The following is a 19,748-nucleotide window of genomic DNA, read 5'->3' on the forward strand; positions in this document are numbered from 1 at the left end:
AAACTGGAGAGAAGTTTTCTGAGCAACAGTTTTGTGATGTGTTTATTCATCTCATAAAGTTACATAATTCTTTGGATTGAGCAGTTTGAAATCACTGTTTCTGTGGAACCTGAGAAAGGACATTTGGGAACGCTCTTTAGAATATGCTGAAAAATTAATACCTTCAGATAATAACCAGAAGGAATCTTTGTGTAAAATAGCTCTGTTTTGTGTGAATTCCACTCACATAGTTAAGCTTCTCTTTTCATTGAGCATTATTCTAATACTATTATTGTTTAGTCTGTGAAGGGATATTTGGGAGTCCTTTGAGGCTTACAGTGAAAACAGAAATATCTTCAGATAGAAACTGTACAGAAGCTTTCCAAGTATCTGCTTTGTGACGTTTCCTTTCCACTCACAGAGTTATATCTTTCTTCTCATAGAGGATTGGGGAATCCCTTTTGGAGAAAAAGCTACCAAGGGACATTCAGGAGTATATGGATGGCTATAGTGAAAAAGGAAATATCCTCAGACAAAAATTGGAAACAAACTTTCTGTGAAACTGCTTTGTGATAGATATGTTTGTTCATCTCACATAGATAAAACTGTCCTTATATTATGCAGTTTGAGAACTACGTCATGGACGGATCCACGAAGGGATATTAGGGAGCACATTCAGGTCTATATTGAAAAAGGAAATATGTTTTTTTTTTTTTTTTTAATTTATTTATTATTATTATACTTTAAGTTGTAGGGTACATGTGCAAAACATGCAGGTTTGTTACATATGTATACTTGTGCCATGTTGCTGTGCTGCACCCATCAACTCGTCATTTACATCAGGTATAACTCCCAGTGCAATCCCCCCCCCACCCCCTCCCCATGATAGGCCCCGGTGTGTGATGTTCCCCTTCCTGAGTCCAAGTGATCTCATTGTTCAGTTCCCACCTATGAGTGAGAACATGCGGTGTTTGGTTTTCTGTTCTTGTGATAGTTTGCTAAGAATGATGGATTCCAGCTGCATCCAAGTCCCTACAAAGGACTCAAACTCATCCTTTTTTATGGCTGCATAGTATTCCATGGTGTATATGTGCCACATTTTCTTAATCCAATCTGTCACTGATGGACATTTGGGTTGATTCCAAGTCTTTGCTATTGTGAATAGTGCCGCAATAAACATACGTGTGCATGTGTCCTTATAGCAGCATAATTTATAATCCTTTGGGTACATACCCAGTAATGGGATGGCTGGGTCATATGGTACATCTACTTCTAGATCCTTGAGGAATCGCCATACTGTTTTCCATAATGGTTGAACTAGTTTACAATCCCACCAACAGTGTAAAAGTGTTCCTATTTCTCCACATCCTCTCCAGCACCTGTTGTTTCCTGACTTTTTAATGATTGCCATTCTAACTGGTGTGAGATGGTATCTCATTGTGGTTTTGATTTGCATTTCTCTGATGGCCAGTGATGATGAGAATTTTTTCATGTGTCTGTTGGCTGTATGAATGTCTTCTTTTGAGAAATGTCTGTTCATATCCTTTGCCCACTTTTTGATGGGGTGGTTTGTTTTTTTCTTGTAAATTTGTTTGAGTTCTTTGTAGGTTCTGGATATTAGCCCTTTGTCAGATGAGTAGATTGCAAAAATTTTCTCCCATTCTGTAGGTTGCCTGTTCACTCTGATGGTAGTTTCTTTTGCTGTGCAGAAGCTCTTTAGTTTAATGAGATCCCATTTGTCAATTTTGGCTTTTGCTGCCGTTGCTTTTGGTGTTTTAGACATGAAGTCTTTGCCCATGCCTATGTCCTGAATGGTACTACCTAGGTTTTCCTCTAGGATTTTTATGGTATTAGGTCTAACATTTAAGTCTCTAATCCATCTTGAATTAATTTTCGTATAAGGAGTAAGGAAAGGATCCAGTTTCAGCTTTCTACTTATGGCTAGCCGATTTTCCCAGCACCATTTATTAAATAGGGAATCCTTTCCCCATTTCTTGTTTCTCTCAGGTTTGTCAAAGATCAAATGGCTGTAGATGTGTGGTATTATTTCTGAGGACTCTGTTCTGTTCCATTGGTCTATATCTCTGTTTTGGTACCAGTACCATGCTGTTTTGGTTACTGTAGCCTTGTAGTATAGTTTGAAGTCAGGTAGTGTGATGCCTCCAGCTTTGTTCTTTTGACTTAGTATTGTCTTGGAGATGCGGGCTCTTTTTTGGTTCCATATGAACTTTAAAGCAGTTTTTTCCAATTCTGTGAAGAAACTCATTGGTAGCTTGATGGGGATGGCATTGAATCTATAAATTACTTTGGGCAGTATGGCCATTTTCACGATATTGATTCTTCCTATCCATGAGCATGGTATGTTCTTCCATTTGTTTGTGTCCTCTTTGATTTCACTGAGCAGTGGTTTGTAGTTCTCCTTGAAGAGGTCCTTTACATCCCTTGTAAGTTGGATTCCTAGGTATTTGATTCTCTTTGAAGCAATTGTGAATGGAAGTTCATTCCTGATTTGGCTCTCTGTTTGTCTGTTACTGGTGTATAAGAATGCTTGTGATTTTTGCACATTAATTTTGTATCCTGAGACTTTGCTGAAGTTGCTTATCAGCTTAAGGAGATTTTGGGCTGAGATGATGGGGTTTTGTAAATATACAATCATGTCATCTGCAAAGAGGGACAATTTGACTTCTTCTTTTCCTAACTGAATACCCTTGATTTCTTTCTCTTGCCTGATTGCCCTAGCCAGAACTTCCAACACTATGTTGAATAGGAGTGGTGAGAGAGGGCATCCCTGTCTTGTGCCAGTTTTCAAAGGGAATTTTTCCAGTTTTTGCCCATTCAGTATGATATTGGCTGTGGGTTTGTCATAAATAGCTCTTATGATTTTGAGGTACGTTCCATCAATACCGAATTTATTGAGCGTTTTTAGCATGAAGGGCTGTTGAATTTTGTCAAAAGCCTTTTCTGCATCTATTGAGATAATCATGTGGTTCTTGTCTTTGGTTCTGTTTATATGCTGGATTATGTTTATTGATTTGCGAATGTTGAACCAGCCTTGCATCCCAGGGATGAAGCCCACTTGATCATGGTGGATAAGCTTTTTGATGTGTTGCTGGATCCGGTTTGCCAGTATTTTATTGAGGATTTTTGCATCGATGTTCATCAGGGATATTGGTCTAAAATTCTCTTTTTTTGTTGTGTCTCTGCCAGGCTTTGGTATCAGGATGATGTTGGCCTCATAAAATGAGTTAGGGAGGATTCCCTCTTTTTCTATTGATTGGAATAGTTTCAGAAGGAATGGTACCAACTCCTCCTTGTACCTCTGGTAGAATTCAGCTGTGAATCCATCTGGTCCTGGACTTTTTTTGGTTGGTAGACTATTAATTGTTGCCTCAATTTCAGAGCCTGCTATTGGTCTATTCAGGGATTCAACTTCTTCCTGGTTTAGTCTTGGAAGAGTGTAAGTGTCCAGGAAATTATCCATTTCTTCTAGATTTTCCAGTTTATTTGCATAGAGGTGTTTATAGTATTCTCTGATGGTAGTTTGTATTTCTGTGGGGTCGGTGGTGATATCCCCTTTATCATTTTTAATTGCGTCGATTTGATTCTTCTCTCTTTTCTTCTTTATTAGTCTGGCTAGTGGTCTGTCAATTTTGTTGATCTTTTCAAAAAACCAACTCCTGGATTCATTGATTTTTTGGAGGGTTTTTTGTGTCTCTATCTCCTTCAGTTCTGCTCTGATCTTAGTTATTTCTTGCCTTCTGCTAGCTTTCGAATGTGTTTGCTCTTGCTTCTCTAGTTCTTTTAATTGCGATGTTAGAGTGTCAATTTTAGATCTTTCCTGCTTTCTCTTGTGGGCATTTAGTGCTATAAATTTCCCTCTACACACGGCTTTAAATGTGTCCCAGAGATTCTGGTATGTTGTATCTTTGTTCTCATTGGTTTCAAAGAACATCTTTATTTCTGCCTTCATTTCGTTATGTACCCAGTAGTCATTCAGGAGCAGGTTGTTCAGTTTCCATGTAGTTGAGCGGTTTTGATTGAGTTTCTTAGTCCTGAGTTCTAGTTTGATTGCACTGTGGTCTGAGAGACAGTTTGTTATAATTTCTGTTCTTGTACATTTGCTGAGGAGTGCTTTACTTCCAATTACGTGGTCAATTTTGGAGTAAGTATGATGTGGTGCTGAGAAGAATGTATATTCTGTTGATTTGGGGTGGAGAGTTCTATAGATGTCTATTAGGTCTGCTTGCTGCAGAGATGAGTTCAATTCCTGGATATCCTTGTTAACTTTCTGTCTCGTTGATCTGTCTAATGTTGACAGTGGAGTGTTGAAGTCTCCCATTATTATTGTATGGGAGTCTAAGTCTCTTTGTAAGTCTCTAAGGACTTGCTTTATGAATCTGGGTGCTCCTGTATTGGGTGCATATATATTTAGGATAGTTAGCTCTTCCTGTTGAATTGATCCCTTTACCATTATGTAATGGCCTTCTTTGTCTCTTTTGATCTTTGATGGTTCAAAGTCTGTTTTATCAGAGACTAGTATTGCAACCCCTGCTTTTTTTTGTTCTCCATTTGCTTGGTAAATCTTCCTCCATCCCTTTATTTTGAGCCTATGTATGTCTCTGCGTGTGAGATGGGTCTCCTGAATACAGCAGACTGATGGGTCTTGACTCTTTATCCAGTTTGCCAGTCTGTGTCTTTTAATTGGAGCATTTAGTCCATTTACATTTAAGGTTAAGATTGTTATGTGTGAACTTGATCCTGCCATTATGATATTAACTGGTTATTTTGCTCGTTAGTTGATGCAGTTTCTTCCTAGCCTCGATGGTCTTTACATTTTGGCATGTTTTTGCAATGGCTGGTACCGGTTGTTCCTTTCCATGTTGAGTGCTTCCTTCAGGGTCTCTTGTAAGGCAGGCCTAGTGGTGACAAAATCTCTAAGCATTTGCTTATCTGTAAAGGATTTTATTTCTCCTTCACTTATGAAACTTAGTTTGGCTGGATATGAAATTCTGGGTTTAAAATTCTTTTCTTTAAGAATGTTGAATATTGGCCCCCACTCTTTTCTGGCTTGGAGAGTTTCTGCTGAGAGATCTGCTGTTAGTCTGATGGGCTTCCCTTTGTGGGTAACCCGACCTTTCTCTCTGGCTGCCCTTAAGATTTTTTCCTTCGTTTCAACTTTGGTGAATCTGGCAATTATGTGTCTTGGAGTTGCTCTTCTCGAGGAGTATCTTTGTGGCGTTCTCTGTATTTCCTGGATTTGAATGTTGGCCTGCCCTACTAGGTTGGGGAAGTTCTCCTGAATGATATCCTGAAGAGTGTTTTCCAACTTGGTTCCATTTTCCCCCTCACTTTCAGGCACCCCAATCAGACGTAGATTTGGTCTTTTTACATAATCTCATACTTCTTGCAGGCTTTGTTCATTTCTTTTTCTTCTGTTTTCTTTTGGTTTCTCTTCTCGCTTCATTTCATTCATTTGATCCTCCATCGCTGATACTCTTTCTTCCAGTTGATCGAGTCGGTTACTGAAGCTTGTGCATTTGTCACGTATTTCTCGTGTCATGGTTTTCATCTCTTTCATTTCGTTTATGACCTTCTCTGCATTAATTACTCTAGCCATCAATTCTTCCACTTTTTTTTCAAGATTTTTAGTTTCTTTGCGCTGGGTACGTAATTCCTCCTTTAGCTCTGAGAAATTTGATGGACTGAAGCCTTCTTCTCTCATCTCGTCAAAGTCATTCTCTGTCCAGCTTTGATCCGTTGCTGGCGATGAGCTGCGCTCCTTTGCCGGGGGAGATGCGCTCTTATTTTTTTAATTTCCTGCTTTTCTGCCCTGCTTTTTCCCCATCTTTGTGGTTTTATCTGCCTCTGGTCTTTGATGATGGTGATGTACTGATGGGGTTTTGGTGTAGGTGTCCTTCCTGTTTGATAGTTTTCCTTCTAACGGTCAGGACCCTCAGCTGTAGGTCTGTTGGAGATTGCTTGAGGTCCACTCCAGACCCTGTTTGCCTGGGTATCAGCAGCAGAGGCTGCAGAAGATAGAATATTTCTGAACAGCGAGTGTACCTGTCTGATTCTTGCTTTGGAAGCTTCCTCTCAGGGGTGTACTCCTCCCTGTGAGGTGTGGGGTGTCAGACTGCCCCTAGTGGGGGATGTCTCCCAGTTAGGCTACTCAGGGGTCAGGGACCCACTTGAGCAGGGAGTCTGTCCCTTCTCAGATCTCAACCTCCGTGCTGGGAGATCCACTGCTCTCTTCAAAGCTGTCAGACAGAGTTCTTTGTGTCTGCAGAGGTGTCTGCTGCGTTTGTTTAGTTTACTGTGCCTGGTCCCCAGAGGTGGAGTTTACAGAGACAGGCAGGTTTCCTTGAGCTGCTGTGAGCTCCACCCAGTTCGAGCTTCCCAGCAGCTTTGTTTACCTACTTAAGCCTCAGCAATGGCGGGCGCCCCTCCCCCAGCCTCGCTGCTGCCTTGCCGGTAGATCACAGACTGCTGTGCTAGCAATGAGGGAGTCTCCGTGGGTGTGGGACCCTCCCAGCCAGGTGTGGGATATGATCTCCTGGTGTGCCTGTTGCTTAAAGCGCAGTATTGGGGTGGGAGTTACCCGATTTTCCAGGTGTTGTGTGTCTCAGTTCCCCTGGCTAGGAAAAGGGACTCCCTTCCCCCTTGCGCTTCCCAGGTGAGGCAATGCCTCGCCCTGCTTCAGCTCTCGCTGGTCGGGCTGCAGCAGCTGACCAGCACCGATCGTCCGGCACTCCCCAGTGAGATGAACCCAGTACCTCAGTTGAAAATGCAGAAATCACCGGTCTTCTGTGTTGCTCGCGCTGGGAGTTGGAGACTGGAGCTGCTCCTATTCGGCCATCTTGCTCCGCCCCCGAAAAAGGAAATATGTTCAGATAAAAAGAGGAAAGAAGCTTTCTGTATATCTGTTTTTTATTATGTTTATTCATCTCACATAGATAAAGATTTCTTTACATTACACAGCTGGGAAACTCCATCATGCACGGATCCTCGAAGGGACATTCAGGTGCACATTCAGGGCAATGGTGAAAAAGGAAATGTCTTCATATAAGAACCAGAGAGAAGCTTTCTGAAAAACTGCTTTGTGATATGTTTATTCCACTCAGAGGGTTATACCTCTATTCTCATAACGCAGTGTTTCAACACTGGTCCTGTAAAACAGAAAGAGTGACATTTTGGAGCGCATTGAAGACTATGTTGAAAAGTGAACTATCCTCAAATAACAACGAGAAGGAAACGTTACAAGAAACTGCTTTCTGATAAGTACATTGAGTTCACAGAGTTAAAGCTTGCTGTATATTGCCCAGTTTGGAAACTCTGTTTATGAGGAATATGTGAAGGGATATTTAGTGGCACACGGAGGCCTGTGGTGAGCAAGGAATGTCTTCCGTTGAAAACTGGGAAGAAGTTTTCTGATCAACTGCTTTGTAACTTGTGTATTCATCTCATAGAGTTAAATCATTCTTGGGATTGAGCAGTTTGAAATCACTGTTTCTGTGGAATCTGAGGGAGGACATTTGGGAATGCTCTTTAGAATATGGAGAAAGAAATATCCTCAGATAAAAACCAGAAGGAAGCTTTCTGTGAAACTGCTATGTGAGGTGTGAATTCCTCTAGCTGAATTAAGCTTCACTTTTCATTGAGCAGTTTCCTAACCCTGTTTATGTTTAGCATGTGAAGGGAGATTCTGGAGCACTTTGAGGCTTATGGTGAAAAAGGAAATATGTTCAGACCAAAACTGGAGAGAAGCTTTCTGAGGAACTGCTTTGTGACGTGTGCATTTCCCTCACAGTGTTACACCTGTCTTCTCATACAGAACCGGGGAAACCCATTTGGAGAAAAAGGTACCAAGGGATATTCGGGAACACGTTGACACCTATGGTGAAAAGGGAAATAGCCTCAGACAAAAACTGGAAAGAAGCTTTCTATGAAACTGCTCTGTGATATGTGTATTCATCTCACATACATAAAGCTTTCTTTACATTACACAGCTTGGAAACACTGTCATCGACGGATCCATGAAGGAACATTCGAGAGCACATTCAGGAGAATGGTGAAAAATGAAATATATTCAGATAAAAACTGGATGGAAGCTTTCTGTGAATCAGCTTTTTGCTATGTTTATTCATTTCACACAGATAAAGCTTTCTTTACATTACATAGCTTGGAAACTCCGTCATGGATGGGTCCGTGAAGGGATATTCGGGATTGCTTTTGGGTCTATAGTGAAAAAGGAAATATCGTCAGATAAAAACTGGAGAGAAGATTTCTGAGAAACTGCTTTGTGGTGTGTGCATTCCACTCAGAGTGTTATACCTCTTTTCTCATAAGGCACTGTTTGAACACTGTTCCTGTAAAACCAAAAAAAGGAATATTTCGGAGCACATAAAGGACTATGGAGAAAAGTGAAATATCTTCAAATAAAACCCAGAAAGATACGTTCTAAGAAACTACACTCTGACAATGTGCATTCATTTCACAGAGTTAAAGTTTACACTATATTGCCCAGTTTGGAAACTCTGTCTTTGAGGAATCTGAGGAGGTATATTAAGTGGCTCCTGGAGGCCTGTGGTGAGCAAGGAAATGTCTTCCGTTGAAAACTGGAGACAAGCTTTCTGAGCAACCGCTTTGTGACGTGCTTATTCATCTCATAGAGTTAAATCATTTTTTGGATTAAGCAGTTTGAAATCACTGTTTCTCTGGAATCTGAGGAAGGACATTTGGGAGTGCTCTTTACAGTATGGAGAAAGAAATATCCTCACATAAAAACCAGAAGGAAGCTGTCTGTGAAACTGTTATGTGTCATGTGAATTCCTCTGGCTCAGTTAAGCTTCTCTTTTCATTGAACAGTATTCTAACACTGTTTTAGTTTAGTCAGCTAGGGGATACTCGGGAGCGCTTTGAGGCTTATGTTGAAAACGGAAATATCTTCAGATTGAAACTAGAGAGAAGATTTCCGAGGATCTGCTTTGTGACATGTGCTTTCCACTCACAGTATTATACCTCTCTTCTCATACAGCATCAGGGAAACTCTTTTGGAGAAAAAGATACCAAGTGATACTCAGAACATGTTGATGCCTATGGTGAAACAGGAAATAGTCTCAGACAAAAACTGGAAAGAGCTTTCTATAAAACTGCTCTATGATATGTGTATTCACCTAACATAGATAAAACTTTTTTACATTACGTAGCTTGGAAACTCTGTTTTGGACGGATCCATGAAGGGACATTCGGGAGCACATTCTGGACTATACTGAAAAAGGAAATATCTTCAGAGACAAATTGGAAAGAAGCTTTCTGTGAATCTGCTTTTGCTATGTTTATTCATCTCACATCGATAAAACTTTCTTTACATTACGTAGTTTGGAAACTCTGTCATGGATGGATCCGTGAAGGGATATTCAGGATCACCTTTGGGCCTATGGTGAAAAAGGAAATATCATCAGATAAAAACTGGAGAGAAACTTTCTGAGAAACTGTTTCATGATACGTGCATTCCCCTCAGGGAATACCTTTCTTGTCATAAGGCACTGTTTGAACACTGTTCCTGTAATACAAAAAAGGTGATATTCGGAGCACATTGAAGACTATGGCGAAAAGTGAAATGTCATCCAATAAAAGCCAGAGAGAAGCATTGTAAGAAACTGCTCTCTGACATGTCCATTAATTACACAGAGTTAAAGCTTACTCTACAATTCCTGGTTTAAAATGTTTTTTTTTGTGTGTGTGTGTGTGTGTGTTTTTTTTTTTTTTTTTTTTTTTTTTAAGGATTCTGCGAAGGGATATCAAGTGGCAACAGGAGGCAGGTGGCAAGCAAGGAAATATCTTCCATTGAAAATTGGAGAGAAGCTTTCTGAGCAACTCCTTTGTGATGTTTGTATTCATCTCATAGAGTTGAATCATTCTTTGGATTGAGCAGTTTGAAATCACTGTTTCTGTGGAATATGAGAAAGGACATTTGGGAACGCTCTATAGAATATCCTGAAAAAGAAATAACCTCAGATAGAAACCAGAAGGAAGCTTTCTGTGAAACTGCTCTGTGTCGCGTGAATTCTGTTTGCACACTTAAGCTTGGCTTTTCAATCAGCAGCATTCTAACACTGTTTTTGTTTAGTCTGTGAAGGGATATTTGGGAGTGCTTTGAGGCTTATGGTGAAAAAGGAAATATCTTCGGTTAGAAAGTGGAGCGAAGCGTTACGAGGAGCTGCTTTGTGACGTGTGCATTCCACTCACAGAATTATACCTTTCTTCTCATAGAGGGTTAGGGAATCCCTTTTGGAGAAAAAGCTACCACGGGACACTAGGGAGTATAGGGACGGCTATGGTGAAAAAGGAAATATCCTCACAGAAAAACTGGAAAGAACCTTTCTGTGAAACTGTTTGTGATAGATATATTTATTCATCTCACATAAATAAAACTTTCTTTCATTATGTAGGTTGGAAATGTCATCATGAAGGGACTCGTGAAGGGACATTCGGGAGCACATTCAGGCCTACAGTAGAAAAGGAGATATCTTCAAATAAATATTGGATAGAAGCTTTCTGAGAAACTGCTTTGTGATGTGTGTATTGCACTCAGGGTATTATATCTCTTTTGTCATAAGGCAGTGTTTGAACTCTGTTCCGGTAAACCGAAAAAGTGATATTTCGGAGCGCATTGAAGACTATGGTGAAAAGTGAACTATCCTCAAATAAAACCCACAGAGAAGCGTTCCAAGAAACTACTCTCTCATATGTGCATTCATTTCACAGAGTTAAAGCTTACTCTACATTGCCCAGTTTGGAAACACTGTCTTTGAGGAATCTGGGAAGGGATATTAAGTGTCACCCAGAGGCTTGTGGTGAGCAAGGAAATGTCTTCCAATGAAAAAGGAGAGAATCTTTCAGACCAACTGGTTTGTGATGTGTGTATTCGTCTCTTAGAGTTAAACCATTCTTTGGATTCAGAAGCTTGAAATCACTGTTTCTGTGGAATCTGAGAACGGACATTTGGGAACGCTCTTTAGAATATCCCAAAAAAGAAATAACCTCAGATAAAAACCAGAAGGAATCTTTCTGTGAAACTTCTCTGGGTCACATGAATTCCACTTACACAGTTAAGTTTCTCTTTTCATTGCACAGTATTCTAACACTGTTTTTGTTTAGTCTGCCAACTGGATATTTGGGAGGGCTTTGAGGTTTACGGTGAAAAAGGAAATACCTTCAGATAGTAACTGGAGACAAGCTTTCAGAGGAGCTGCTTTGTGACATGTGCATTCTACTCACAGAATTATATTTTTCCTCTCATAGTGAATTTGGGTATTCCTTTTGGAGAAAAAGCTACCAGGGGATATTCGGGAGTATATGGATGGCTATGGTGAAAAAGGAAATATCCTCAGACAAAAACTGGAAACAAGATTTCTGTGAAACTGCTTTGTGATAGATATGTTTTTGCATCTCAAATAGATAAAACTTCCCTTATATTATACAGTTTGGAAATTCCGTCATGGACGAATCCATGAAGGGACATTTTGGAGCACATTCAGGCCTACGGGGAAAAGGTAGATATCTTCAGATAAAAACTGGATAGAAGCTTTCTGAGAAACAACTTTGTGATGTGTGCATTCCACTTGGGGAGTTACACCTCTTTCCTCAAAAGGCAGTGTTTGAACACTGTTCTTGTAAAACCGAGAAAGTAATATTTCGGAGCACATGAAAGACTATGGCGAAAAGTGAAATATCCTGAAATAAAACCCTGAAAGAAGCATTCCAAGAAACTGCTCTCTGACACGTGTATTCATTTCACAGAGGTAAAGCTTACTCTACATTTCCCAGTTTGGAAAGTCTGTCTTTGAGAATTCTGCGAATGGATATTAAGTGGCAACCGGAGGCCTGTGGCGAGCAAGGAAATGTCTTCCATTGAAAACTGGAGAGAAGCTTTCTGTTCAACTGCTTTGTGATGTGTGTATTCATCTTATAGAGTTAAATCATTCTTTGGATTGAGCAGTTTGAAATCACTCTTTCTGTGAAACCTGAGAAAGGACATTTGGGAACGCTCTTAAAAATATGCTGAAAAAGAAATATCCTCCGATAAAAACCAGAAGGAATCTTTCTGTGAAACTGCTCTGTATCATGAGAATTCCACTCGCACAGTTAAGCTTCTGTTTTCATTTAGCAGTACTCTAACACTGTTTTAGTTTAATCAGCTAAGGGATACTCGGGAGCGCTTTGAGGCTTATGATGAAAACAGAAATATCTTCAAATAGAAACTGGAGAGAAGATTTCCGAGAAACTGCTTTGTAATGTGTGCATTCCACTCACAGAGTTACATTTTTTTTCTCATAGAGGATTGGAGAATCCCTTTTGGAGAAAATGCTACCAGGGGACATTCGCAAGTATAAGAACGGCTACAGTGAATAAGGAAATATCCTCAGACAAAAACTGGAGGAAGCTTTCTGTGAAACTGCTTTGTGATAGATTTGCTTATTCATCTCACATAGATAAAATTTTCTTTCTATTACACAGTTTTGATATGCCGTCATGGACGAATTCACGAAGGGACATTCGGGAGCACATTCAGGCCTATGGTGAAAAAGGAAATATTCAGATAAAAACTGAAGAGAACCTTTCTGAGAAACTGCTTTGTGATGTGTGCATTCCACTCAGGGAGTTATACCCCTTTTCTCATAAGGCAGTGTTTGAACAATGTTCCTGTAAAACGAAAATTGATATTTCGTAGTGCATTGAGGACTATGGAGAAAAGTGATATATCCTCAAATAAAACCCAGAAAGAAGCATTGCAAGAAACTGTTCTTGGATATGTGCATTCATTTCATAGAGGTAAAGCTTACTCTACATTGCCCAGTTTGCAATTTCTGTCTTTGAGAAATCTGCGAAGCGATATTAAGTGGCACCCAGAGGCCTGTGGTGGGCAAGGAAACGTCTTCTGTTGAAAACTGGAGATAAGCTTTCTGAGCAACTGCTTGGTGATGTTTGCATTCATCTCATAGAATTAAATCATACTTTGGATTGAGCAGTTTGAAATCACTGTTTCTGTGGAATCTGAGGAAGGACATTTGGGAACACTCTTTAGAATGTGGAGAAAGAAATACCCTCAGATAAGAAAAAAGAAGGAAGCTTTCTGTGAAACTACTATGTGTTCTGTGAATACCTCTGGCTCAGTTAAGCTTCTTTTTTCTTTGAGCAATTTTCTAACACTGTTTATGTTTAGTGCGTGAGGGGATATTCAGGAGTGCTTTGTGGCTTATGGTGAAAAAGGAAACTTGTTCAGATAGAAACTGGCGAGAAGCTTTCCAAGGAACTGCTTTGTGACGTGGGCATTCCACTCACAGTGTTATACCTCTCTTCTCATACAGCCTCAGGGAAACCCTTTTGGAGAAAAATGTACTGAGAGATATACGGAGGCACACTTATCCCTGTGGTGAAAAGGGAAATAGCTTCAGACAGAAACTGGAAAGAAGCTTTCTGTGAAACTGCTCTGTGATATGTGTATTCATGTCACATAGATAAAGCTTTCTTTACATTACACAGCCTGAAAACTCCGTCATGGACAGATTCACGAAGGGACATTCAGGAGCACATTCAGGACTATGGTGAAAAAGGAAATACATTCAAATAAAACTGGATAGAAGCTTTCTGTGAATCTGCTTTTTGCTATGTGTATTCATCTAACACAGATAAAGCTTTCTTTACATTACGTAGCTTTCAAATTCTGTCATGGACGGAACCTCGAAGGGATATTCGGGATCACATTCAGGCCTATGGAGAAAAAGGAAATATCTTCAGATAAAAACTGGAGAGAAGCTTTCTGAGAAACTGCTTTGTGATGTGTACATTCCACTCAGGGAGTTATACCACTTTTCCTCTAAGGCAGTGTTTGAACACTGTTCCTGTAAAACCGAAAATGTGATATTTTGGAGAGCATTGAAGAATATGGTGAAAAGTGAAATATCCTCAAATAAAATCCAGAAAGAAGCGTTCCAAGAAACTGTTCTCTGATATGTGCATTCATTTCACAGAGTTAAAGCTTTCTCTACATTGCTCACTTTGGAAAATCTGTCTTTGAGGAATCTGCGAGGGGATATTAAGTGGTGCCTGGAGGCCTGTGGTGAGCAAGGAAGTTTCTTTTATTGAAAATTGTAGAGAAGGTTTCTGAGCAACTGCCTGTGATGTGTGTTTTCATCTCATAGAGTTTAGTCATTGTTTGGAGTGAGCAGTTTGAAATCACTGTTTCTGTGGAACCTGAGAAAGGACATTTGGGAATGCTCTGTAGAATATGCTGAAAAAGAAATACCCTCAGATAAAAACCAGAAGCAAGCTTTCTGTGAAACTTCTCTGAATTGTGCGAATTCCACTCACACAGTTAAGCTTCTCTTTTCATTGAGCAGTATTGTACCATTGTTTTTGATTAGTCTGTGAAGGGATATTTAGGAGCGCTTTGAGGTTCATGGTGAAAGCGGAAATATCTTCAGATAGAAACTGTAGAGAAGCTTTCCGAGGAGTTGCTTCATGACGTGTGAATTCCACTCACAGAGTTATGCCTTTCTTCTCATAGAGGATTGGGGAATCCCTTCTGGAGAAAAAGCCACCAAGGGACATTTCGGAGTTTATGGACGGCTATGGTGAAAAAGGAATTATGCTCAAACAAAAACTGGAAAGAAGCTTTCTGTGAAACTGCTTTGTGATAGATATATTTATTCATCTCACATAGATAAAACTTTCTTTATATAATACAGTTCGGAAACTCTGTCGTGGACGGATCCGCTAAGGGACATTCGGGAGCACATTCAGGACTATCGTGAAAATGGAAATATCTTCAGATAAAAACTAGAGGGAAGCTTTCTGAGAAACTGCTTTGTGATGTGTGCATTCCTCTCAGAGGGTTATACCTCTTTCTCATAAGGTAGTGTTTGAACACTGTTTCTGTGAAACGGAAAAAGTGATATTTTGGAGCGCATTGAGGACTCAGGCGAAAAGTGAAATATTTTGAAATAAAACCTGGAAAGAAATGTTCCAAGAAAATGCCCTCGGATATGTGTATTCATTTCACAGAGTTAAAGCTAACTCTACATTGCCAAGTGTGGAAACTCCTTCTTTGAGGAATATGCGAAGGGATATAAAGTGGCGCCTGGAGACCTGTGGTGAGCAAGGAAATGACTTCCGGTGAAAACTGGAGAGAGGCTTTCTGAGAAACTGCTTTGTGATGTGTGTATTCATCTCACAGAGTTAAATCTTTCCTTGGGTTGAGTAGTTTGAAATCACTGTTTCTGTGAAACATGAGAAAGGAAATTTGGAATGCTCTCTAGAATATGCTGAAAAAGAAATACCTTCAGATAAAAACTAGAAGTAAGTTTTCTCTGAAACTGCTCTGTATTGCGTGAATTCCACTCACACAGATAAGCTTCTCTTTGCATTGAGCAGTTTTCTAACACTGTTTATGTTTAACGTGCGAAGGGATATTCAGGAACGCTTTGAGGCTTATGGTGGAAAAGGAAATATGTTTAGATAGAAACTGGAGAGAAGATTTCCGAGGAGCTGCTTTGTGACATGTGCATTCCAATCACAGACTTACACCTTTCTTCTCCTAGAGAATTGGGGAATCCCTTTTGCAGAAAAAGCTACCAAAGGGACATTTGGGAGTGTATGGATGGCTATGGTGAAAAAGGATACATCCTCAGACAAAAACTGGAAAGAAGCTTTCTGTGAAACTGCTTTGTGATAGATATGTTTATTCATCTCACATAGATAAAACTTTCTTTCTATTATGCAGTTTTGAAACGCCGTCATGGACGAATTCGTGAAGGGACATTCGGAAGCACATTCACGCCTATGGTGAGAAAGGAAATATCTTCAGATAAAAACTGGAGAGAAGCTTTCTGAGAAACTGTTTTGTGATGTGTGCATTCCATTCAGGGAGTTATACCTATTTTCTCATAAGGCAGTGTTTGAACACTGTTCCTGTAAAACCGAAAAATGATATTTCGGAATGCATCGAAGACTATAGTGAAAAGTGAAATATCCTCAAATGAAACCCAGAAAGAAGTGTTCCAAGAAATTGCTCTCTGATATGTGCATCCATTTCACAGAGTTAAAGCTTACTCTATGTCACCCAGTTTGGAAACTCTGTCTTTGAGTAATTTGTGAAGGGATATTAAGTGGTGCCCGGAAGCTTGTGGTGAGCAAGGAAAAGTCTTCTGATGAAAACTGGAGAGAAACTTTGTGAACATCTGCTTTGTGATGTGTGTATTCATCTCATAGAGTTAAATCAATCTTTGGATTGAGCAGTTTGAAATCACTGTTTCTGTGGAATCTGAGGAAGGACCTTTGGGAACTCTCCTTAGAATATGGAGAAAGAAATATCCTTAGGTAAAATCCAGAAGGAAGCTTTCTTTGAAACTGCTCTGTGTCGTCTTAATTCCTCTCACTCAATTAAGCCTCTCCTTTCATTGAGCAGTTTTCTAACCCTGTTTATGTTTAGCTTGTGAAAGGATATTCAGGAGCGCTTTGAGGCTTATGGTGGAAAAGGAATTATGTTCAGACGGGAACTGGAGATAAGCATTCTGAGGAACTGGTTTGTGACGTGTGCATTCCACTCATAAGGTTATACCTCTCTTCTCATAGAGCATTAGGGAACCCCTTTTGGAGAAAAAGGTATAAAGTAATATTTGGGAGCATGTTGATGCCTATGGTGACAAGGGAAATAGCCTCAGACAAAAACTAGAAACTTTCTATGAAACTTCTCTGTGATATGTGTAATCATCTGACATAGATAAAGCTTTCTTTACATTACGCAGCTTGGAAACTCTCATGGACAGATCCACGAAGGGACATTCGGGAGCACATTCAGGACTATGGTGAAAAAGGAAATATCTTCAGATAAAAACTGGAAAGAAGCTTTCTGTGAATCTGCTTTTTGCTATGTTTATTCATCTCACATAGATAAAGCTTTCTTTACATTACGCAGCTTGGAAACTCCCTCATGGATGGATCCGTGAATGGATATTTGGGATCACTTTCAGGCCTATGGTGAAATAGAAAATATGGTCAGATAAAAACTGGAGACAAGCTTTCTGAGAAACTGCTTGGTGATGTGTGCATTCCACTCAGGGAGTTATAACTTCTTTCTCATAAGGCACAGTTAGAACACTGTTCCTGTAAAACTAAAAGAGTGATATTCGGAGCACATTGAAGACTATGGCAAAAAGTGAAATGTCGTCCAATAAAAAACAGAAAGAAGCACCTCAAGAAACTGTTCTCTGACATGTCCATTCTTTTCACAAAGTTAAAGCTTACTCTACATATCCCAGTTGGTCTTTGAGGGTTCTGCGAAGTGATATTAAGTGGAAACTGGAGGCCTGTGTCGAGCAAGGAAATGTCTTCCATTGAAAATTGGAGAGAAGCTTTCTGCACAACTCTTTTGTGATGTTTGTATTCATCTCATAGAGTTAAATCATTGTTTGGATTGAGCAGTTTGAAATCACTGTTTCTGTGGAATCTGAGAAAGGGCATTTCGGAATGCTCTTTAGAATATCCTGAAAAAGAAATAACCTCAGATAGAAACCAGAAGGAAGCTTTCTTTGAAACTGCTCTGTATCACATGAATTCCACTCACATTGTTAAGCCTCTCTTTTCATTAAGCGGTATTATAACACTGCTTTTGTTTAATCTGCGAAGGGATATTCAGGAATGCTTTGAGGCTTACAGTGAAAAAGGAAATATCTTCAGATAGAAACTGGAGAGAAGCTTTCTGAGGAGCTGCTTTGTGAGGTGTGCATTCCACTTACATAAATGTACCTTTCTTCTCATAGAGGATTCCGGAATCCCTTTTGGAGGAAAAGCTACCAAGAGACATTGGGGAGTATAGGGATAACTATGGTGAAAAAGGAAATATCCTCAGACAAAAACTGGAAAGAAGATTTCTGTGAAACTGCTTTGTGTTAGATATATTTATTCATTTCACATAGTTAAAACTTTTCTTATGTTACGCAGTTTGGAAACTCCATCATGCACGAATCCGCGAAGGGACATTCGGGAGCACATTCAGGCATGTGGGGAAGGGGAGATATCTTCAGATAAAAACTGTATAGAAGCTTTCTGAGAAACTACTTTGTGATGTATGCATTCCACTCAGGGAGTTATACCTCTTTTCTCATAAGGCAGTGTTTGAACACTGTTCCTGTGAAACTGAAAAAGTAATATTTCAGAGCACATGGAGGACTACGGTGAAAAGTGAAATGTTGCCAAATAAAACAGGGAAAGAAGCATTCCAAGAAACTTCTATCTGACATGTACATTCATTTCAGAGAGTTAAAGCTTACTCTACATTTCCCAGTTTGGAAAGTCTGTCTTTGAGTATTCTGCAAATGGATATAAAGTGGCGACCGTAGGCCTCTGGTGAGCAAGGAAATGTCTTCCATTGAAAACTGGAGAGAAGCATTCTGAGCAAGTGCTTTGAGATGTGTGTATTCATCTCATAGAGTTAAATCATTCTTTGGATTGAGCAGTTTGAAATCACCCTTTCTGTGGAACCTGAGAAAGGAGATTTGGGAACGCTCTTAAGAATGTGCTGAAAAAGAAATACCCTCCGATAAAAACCAGAAGGAAACATTCTGTGAAACTGCTCTGTGTCATGTGAAATCCACTCGCAGAGTTAAGCTTCTGTTTTCATTGAGCAGTATTCTAACACTGTCTTAGTTTAGTCACCTAAGGGATACCTGGAATGCTTTGAGGCTTATGGTGAAAATGGAAATATCTTCAGATAGAAACTGGAGAGAAGATTTACGAGGAGCTGCGTTTTGACGTATGCACTCCACTCACAGAGTTACACTTTTCTTCTCATAGAGGATTGGGGAATCCCTTTTGGAGAAAAAGCTACTAGGGGACGTTCGGGAGTATGTGGATGGCTATGGTGAAAAAGGAAATATCCTCAGACAAAAACTGGATGGAAGCTTTCTGTGAAACTGCTTTGTGACAGATATGTTTATTCATCTCACATAGATAAAACTTTTTTTTCTATTACCCAGTTTTGAAACACCGTCATGGACAGATTCACGAAGGGACATTCTGGAGCACCTTCAGGCCTATGGTGAGAAAGGAAATATCTTCAAATAAAAACTGGAGAGAAGCTTTCTGAGAAACTGCTTTGTTATGTGTGCATTCCACTCAGGGGGTTATACCTCCTTTCTCATAAGACAGTGTTTGAACACTGTTCCTGTAAAACCCAAAAAGTGATATTTCAAAACGCATTGAAGACTATGGTGAAAAGTGAAATATCCTCAATTAAAACCCAGACAGATGCGTTTCAATAAACTGCTCTCTGATATGTTAATTCATTTTACAGAGTTAAATCTTACTCTACTTTGCCCAGTTTGGAAAGTCTGTCTTTAAGGAATCTGTGAAGGGATATTAAGTGGCTCCCAGAGGCTTGTGGTGAGTAAGGAAACGACTTCTGTTGAAAACTGGAGAGAAACTTCCTGAGCAACTACTTTGTGATGTGTGTATTCATCTCATATAGTTAAACCATTCTTTGGATTCCGCAGTTTGAAATCACTGTTTTTGTGGAATCTCAGTAAGGATATTTTTGAGCGTTCCTTAGAATACGGAGAAAGAAATATCCTCAGGTAAAATACGGAAGGAAGCTTTCTGTGAAACTGCTCTGTGTCGTCTTAATTCCCCTCACTCAGTAAGCCTCTCTTTTCACTGAGCAGTTTTCTAATCCTTTTATGTTTAGCCTGTGAAGGGATATTTGGTAGTGC

The sequence above is a fragment of the Macaca nemestrina genome, chromosome 8 (assembly GCF_043159975.1).
Source record: "Macaca nemestrina isolate mMacNem1 chromosome 8, mMacNem.hap1, whole genome shotgun sequence".
Classification (NCBI taxonomy): Eukaryota; Metazoa; Chordata; class Mammalia; order Primates; family Cercopithecidae; genus Macaca; species Macaca nemestrina.